At 39.9% G+C, this 7500-nt stretch overlaps 1 protein-coding gene across 3 annotated transcripts in view; it reads right to left on the reverse strand.

Moving 5' to 3' along the window:
- The window catches only part of THRA (thyroid hormone receptor alpha), a 1750892-nt gene that overhangs the window by 1293917 nt on the left and 449475 nt on the right, over positions 1-7500 (reverse strand). For all 3 annotated transcript variants that reach the window (XM_044055032.1, XM_044055030.1, XM_044055029.1), the window contains exon 2: positions 4131-4311. The gene's annotated coding sequence lies outside the window, so the exon portion shown is untranslated. The remainder of the gene's footprint in view (positions 1-4130; positions 4312-7500) is intronic.

Consider the following 7500-nt stretch of genomic DNA (forward strand, 5'->3'; position numbering starts at 1 on the left):
CAAGCATCTCCATGGAATCCAAGAAACCATGATCAAATTCAAATAATGTGATACAATGAATTAACTGTTCCTAGACAAACATAATACTCATCAATCTCTGAGAGCTATACAGTAAAAATGCAATACTCAGACATATCTGGGATAGAACATTATATAAAATCATATTAGGAAAAAGCCTTTGAAATTAAACACAAAACATGAAAAATAGGAAGACAAGTATATCCCTAGCTCCACCCAGAATACTTGGTGGAAAACAATCATTGTATGGCCCAGTAATATGCACATTCTCAGTCTGACAAGGAAGATGTGTAAGCATTCTGTAATTCTACCACTTACTCAAGATTTCTAGAAGGATATTTTATGGATTCACCACCCTATCTGTGAAAAAAAATAATTCTGACATCCTCAAATTATTTCTAAATCAGCCCCATCTCTGTTCCGCACTGTGTCTGTTCTTATACAACTTTTTTCAGTGCTGCTGTCCTAGATTTAAAGATTCCCTTGACTTCCCTCTCTTCTGACTCGTCACTAGGTTGCACCCACTGCATTCCTCTACCATCCCTGCATTCATGTGGTCTTTACAATAGACTCTGATTAGTTTTCTTTTAGACAAATTCAACTATGTCCATTTCTGCAGAGATGATTTCCACAACAACACAGGGTACACACAACCCAATGTTTCCTGCACAGGGGGATAACAACATTTTGCTTTCTACTAGTCATGCTCCTTTCTATAGACTTGGCACTCCCCCCCCCCCCCCCCCAGTTTCCTCGGAATTACTCTCCAACTTTAGATAATGCAGCACAATTCTCCAATCTCTTGTCACTTTGTTCTCTCTCCAAGTTTCTGTTCTCAGCCTGGCTTAATTTAAACTGTTCTGCACTAATCCTAAACAGTTATCACTCTGGTCACGCTTCCAGGTTTGGGATGTTCCCTTGTACAGCAATCCTGTTAAAGTTCTTTGCATCATCATCATCATCAGTTTCTGTGCAATGCTGCATTCACACATGAAAACATCTTACCTTACTCCTCTTCCTTCACTGCAACTCCACTGAATATTACTTTCTAACTCCCACAGACAGCCTTTCAACCTGACTGTCATCTAATCCACAATGCTTCAAAGTTTGCTAACATCTATATTCCCTTTTTGCATGGCAGTCAGTTACCTTACTAAACTCTAATTACATATTACTAAAATTTAAGTATTATCCACTACCATAGTGTCACCCAAAAGTAAGTTAAATTCCTGTGACATAATTTCTTCCTGTGAAGAAATTATGCTCTTTACATCCTGTGCTTTGTTAGACTCTAGGCATTCTGATTCTGTCTTTCAGAACTGATTATATCAGCCTATTTTCCTCTAAACACACACACACACACACACACACACACACACACACACACACACACACACACACACACACACTCACACTCACACACACACCAACACTCATACACATGCACATGTACACTCATGTGCACACAGTCTCTAGTTTTCTGTCTCTGTGTAGTTCCTGATTTTCTAAATGGAATCACATTTGCCCTACAGTTCAAAAATTGCCACAAAATCTAACTTCTTATGAGTTGTCAAAAAGAGGGGTCAGAGGAGACGCCACCAACATCAGTATACAATAGTATGTGACAGTGTAGGATGTATTTCACTGTACCTTATCCAGGTGTCAGTAGACAATAGTATGTGGCTATGTAGGATGTACTTCACTGTACTTTATCGAGGTGTCTGTATACAACAGTATGTGACAATGTAGGATATATTTTACTGTACCTTATCCAGGTGTCAGTAAACAATAGTATGTGACTGTGTAAGATGTGTTTCACTTCAGGTGTCAGTACACAATAGTATGTGACAGTGTAGGATGTGTTTCACTCCAGGTGTCAGTACACAATAGTATGTGACAGTGTAGGATGTGTTTCACTCCAGGTGTCAGTACACAATAGTATGTGACAGTGTAGGATGTGTTTCACTCCAGGTGTCAGTACACAATAGTATGTGACAGTGTGGGATGTGTTTCACTCCAGGTGTCAGTACACAACAGTATGTGACAGTGCAGGATGTGTTTCACTCCAGGTGTCAGTATGCAATAGTATGTGACAGCGTAGGATGTGTTTTACTCCAGGTGTCAGTATGCAATAGTATGTGACAATGTAGGATGTGTTTCACTCCAGGTGTCAGTACGCAATAGTATGTGACAGTGTAGGATGTGTTTCACTCCAGGTGTCAGTACACAATAGTATGTGACAGTGTAGGATGCGTTTCACTCCAGGTGTCAGTACACAACAGTATGTGACAGCGCAGGATGTGTTTTACTCCAGGTGTCAGTACACAATAGTATGTGACAGTGTAGGATGTGTTTCACTCCAGGTGTCAGTACACAATAGAATGTGACAGTGTAGGATGTGTTTCACTCCAGGTGTCAGTACACAACAGTATGTGAGAGTGTAGGATGTGTTTCACTCCAGGTGTCAGTACACAATATTATGTGACAGTGCAGGATGTGTTTCACTCCAGGTGTCAGTATACAATAGTATGTGACAGTGTAGGATGTGTTTCACTGTACATAATCCATCAGCTGAGCAAGCCTCTTCCTTTGTACTTTTTCACCTGTTGTTCTCATATTCTAGCTATGGCCACCATGCATGCCTCTCAACCTCTTGTCGCAGGAATTCTGAACAGTGGCAAAATTATTGGGGGTGGTGAAAGACAAATGCCCAAAATCAGGGGCACATTTTTAAATACTACTCGGATAGACTTAGAAAGTTGGTGAATAACAGAATAACGGGTTTTGCATTAGCATGCATTTTCTAAAGGAGAGAAGTCTGAAACTCAAATATTTGTCATTATGTAGTGACTTCAGTCCTCAATGATTTGCCAGAAAACCATCATTTTTTGTAGAACAGACCTTAAATGTACTTATTTTTTCCACTTAGATTTTTCTCACAGACTGCGCTAAGGTTGTACTGTGGTTTCACAGTGTATCCAACAAGTTTCTAAGCCAAGTTTCTCTCATTAGTATGTTTTACCTGAAGCAACTGTTCCCACACAGGAACACATTTTGAGTGATACTAAAGGCATGACTATTAGGATGCTAGATAAACAATTCAGTAATTAATTAAAAGTGGAGAAAGGTTTCATACTGACATAAGTCACTAAGCCTTCTAAAATAAATGCTGATTTATTGTTAGATGTGCTTCACACCTCTGCTAACACACACACATAAAGCAAAGCTGTAGATGCACGTACAAGATTCTGATTTACTGGTAACTTTCCAATATAAAGTGCATTTAATTTGAGAATCTCTTCCACACCTTGACAAATACACAGTGGCTCTTTAGTTTCCTAGAGTTGGGCAGCAGCTCTAACTGAATAATATTAAAGTGCTTAATAGAAATGAGGTCAATAACAAAGCATATCTATAACCCTGACCAAAGTAAGGAGGCCTGCTGACCCCAGCTAGTGAAATGTGTATATTCCCTGGTCATCAGCTAAAACATTGCCTTATACCTGCCTATATATTCATTAATGTCTGCACTGTTGTTTAACCAACTGGTTTTGGATCATATCCTCCCTCAAGGAAAAATGTTAAATTTCAAAGCCAATAGGGGGCATCTATTTGTATTACATATCCCCCCCTCTTTCACTCTGACATCTATAACTACTCTCTGCATTAACCACGTGTTTAGTCACTTCAAATAATTATAAAATAAAAATATTACAGTAATGCAGATAATATCTAAAACCAACATTGCATGTTTCTTGTTTATTTGTCATTTATTAATGCTAACCAAGTTATGCACTAAGGAACAGCAAATTAATAAAACTGCATTTGTATAACTTATACAGAAACACAAATCTAAAACAAGTTCAGAAGAGCTGTCCAGGTGCTGATAAGGGGAAGAAGGTAGTAGTTTCTTACTACTATAAACTACGTTGCTTATTTATACAGTTTGTTGTGTTCTAACATATTTACTCAAACAAACTAGTTAACAGAAGTACTGCTACAGTGTGAAGGCAAGTGGAGATGGGAACATAAGAGCGAAAAGGCAGAAAAAAACAAGAACTGAAGAAAAGAATTCTAATGCAGAAAGTGTAGTACCTCAGACACGTTCCTACCTTTGTGTCAGTATCGATGCTGAGCTGGTGCTAAGCCTCTAAGAATAGATTTCCATCAAATTACCAAAAACACCATTAGCTGGTTTTGTGCGGCAGCAGTCAGACTCAGATAAACAAATGTCTAACCAGTCTGTGACAGGAACTCCAAAGTGGCAATTACTGAGAATGCTGGAATTTCGTCCTGCAACACAAAAGAAAAAGTGCAATTTATAGTTTATGCAATGATAAAAAGGCATTTATTTACAATTTCACATTATAAAATTAAAACGTCAGAGCTACAACTTTTCCAGAGTTCTACTTCGTGTTAAAAATTTTCATTTTTTGACAACAAGAACATCACCTCACGTTTTAGTTATGGCTACTCTGTGAAGGCCCTTATTTCCATTTTAACCACCTAGTTTTTGTTACAGAATTAATCGTTTGCCATCTAATCTATCAGACATTTATCATCAAATCCTTACAAGCTGCCAAATCTCTCTATCCAAGTAGTACCAATGCCAAAGCTGCAGGACTGAAGTACCTAGCAGACTACTACAAATTGGGATTGGGGCCATGGAATCACTCTTCTTCTTCTTCTGACTTTATTTTCTTTCCTGGAATCAAACAAATATGGAAACACATTCCTCTGGAACCATCACTGCATTCCATGTACATGCTTTCAGTATCACCAACACTACAAAATGAAAACTAAAACAAAACCGTAACTACTTATTAAACTAGTTAGATTCTTGTTTTGCTTTTGTAAACAGATAATACTTACAGACACAACTGACTGTTTTGACAGGTAACCAAGAAGTTTAGAACTGTTTAACTGACCTGCTCCGATTACTGTAAGGTAAGCAGCTCTGGGCTGTGGGATTCAAAATCACAACAGAAAGATGTATACTTCATTCACAATGTATCTTACCATAACAAAATCCTGCTGTCCTGCGGTGAAACAGAGTAAAGCTAAGGAGTTGTTCGTACCACATATATTTTGCGTTCAACCATCTGAGAATACAAATCCTAGCAGGGCAAACAATAAAAGTAGTGGTACGAAATTCCAGGACAGCATACAATAAAAGCAGTGGTACCAAATCCCAACAATACATACAATAAAAGCAGTGGTACCAAATCCCAATAGGACATACAATAAAAGCAGTGGTACCAAATCCCAATATGTCACACATGAACAGGAATGGTAATAAATCCCAGCAGGGTATGTGAGACAGGTACAGTACCAAATCTCAGGAGACCACACAATAACAAGAACAGTGCCAAATCTCAACAAGGCACACAACAATAAGAATGGTACCAAATCCCGGGAGATCACACAATAATAGGAATGGTATCACGTAGCAGGGATGGTGCCAAATCCCAGTACAGCACACAGCAAAAGGAATGCTGTCATATACCAAAAGGGCGCACAGTAACAAGAATAGTACCAAATCCCAGAAGATCACACAGTAACAGGAATGGTATGACATCCCAAGAGATCGCACATTAAGAGGAATGGTACAAAATCTCTTCAGATCACATAATAACAGGAATGGTACCAAATCTCAACAGGGCACATAATAACAGGAATGGTACCAAATCCCAGCAGGGCACACAGTAACAGGAATGGTATGACAAAAGATCGCACACTAAGAGGAATGGTACCAAATCTCTTCAGATCACATAACAGGAATGGTACCACATCCCAAGAGATCGCACACTAAGAGGAACGGTACCAAATCTCTTTAGATCACATAATAACAGGAATGGTACCACATCCCAAGAGATCGCACACTAAGAGGAATGGTACCAAATCTCTTCAGATAACATGATAACAGGAATGGTACCGCAGCCCAAGACATCGCACACTAAGAGGAACGGTACCAAATCTCTTTAGATCACATAATAACAGGAATGGTACCACATCCCAAGAGATCGCACACTAAGAGGAATGGTACCAAATCTCTTCAGATAACATAATAACAGGAATGGTACCACATCCCAAGAGATCACACACTAAGAGGAATGGTACCAAATATCTTCAGATCACACAATAACAGGAATGGTATCACATCCCAAGAGATCGCACACTAAGAGGAATGGTACCACATCTCTTCAGATCACACAATAACAGGAATGGTACCACATCCCAAGAGATCGGACACTCAGAGGAATGGTACCACATCTCTTCAGATCACACAATAACAGGAATGGTACCACATCTCTTCAGATCACACAATAACAGGAATGGTACCACATCCCAAGAGATCGAACACTAAGAGGAACGGTACCCAATCTCTTCAGATCACATAATAACAGGAATGGTACCGCAGCCCAAGACATCGCACACTAAGAGGAATGGTACCAAATCTCTTCAGATCACACAATAACAGGAATGGTACCACATCCCAAGAGGTCGCACACTAAGAGGAATGGTACCAAATCTCAGGAGATCACATAATAACAGGAATGGTACCAAATCTCAGGAGATCACATAACAACAGGAACTGTACCAAATCCCAGCAGGGCACGCAGTAAAATAAATGCTGTCATATACCAAAAGGGAGCACAGTAACAAGAATAGTACCAAATCCCAGGAGATCACACAGTAACAGGAATGTTATCACATCCTAAGAGATCGCACACTAAGAGGAATGGTACCAAATCACTTTAGATCACATAATAACAGGAATGGTACCAAATCCCAACAGGACACACAACAAGTAGAATATCAGCAGGATTGGTGTGATGGACCCGATGTACCTTAATCCTGCCTGGCACTCTCTCTCTTTGTTTCCATTTTCTTATACTTTTCTTGATTTTCTATAGAATGGTGAGATGCAGGGTGCAGCTATTAAACACTGGGACTGGCAGGTGAACCGCCATACAAGATTACCACCAAATGACGTTTAGGGTACAGCAAAGTAGAAACGCATTTACAACACGGGATCAGCAATCAGGTATCAAGTATGCATGCATGTGTGTGTGTGTGTGTGTGTGTGTGTGTGTGTGTGTGTGTGTGTGTGTGTGTGTGCACATGTGTGTATTACTTAAACACAAGTGAGAAAATGGCAGATCTGCTGGCACGGAGGGATAACATCCCATGATCCAGGCTACCAGAGTTCATTTCTCTGCTTGGATGCCTGAAGGAGGTAGCATGGGGATGAGAAGACTGACCTGGTTTTGTTGGCTCAACTTTCCATGGTTAGAGAGTGTGGGAGTGCATGCTGAAGGTGCATATTCCTGTAACTGAAGACCCCATACATGCATATGGGTCTGATTTCCCTTGGACAGCTCAGGTGAACAACCATGCAGTGCTGCTTCTGGGTGGTCAGGAACGTTCCACTGATATGAACCCCTTGCAGAAGTGAAGGGCAGTGCATTGTTAATGATC

The sequence above is a fragment of the Protopterus annectens genome, chromosome 13.part0, assembly GCF_019279795.1.
Source record: "Protopterus annectens isolate FY-2018-M chromosome 13.part0, PAN1.0, whole genome shotgun sequence".
NCBI lineage: Eukaryota > Metazoa > Chordata > Ceratodontiformes > Protopteridae > Protopterus > Protopterus annectens.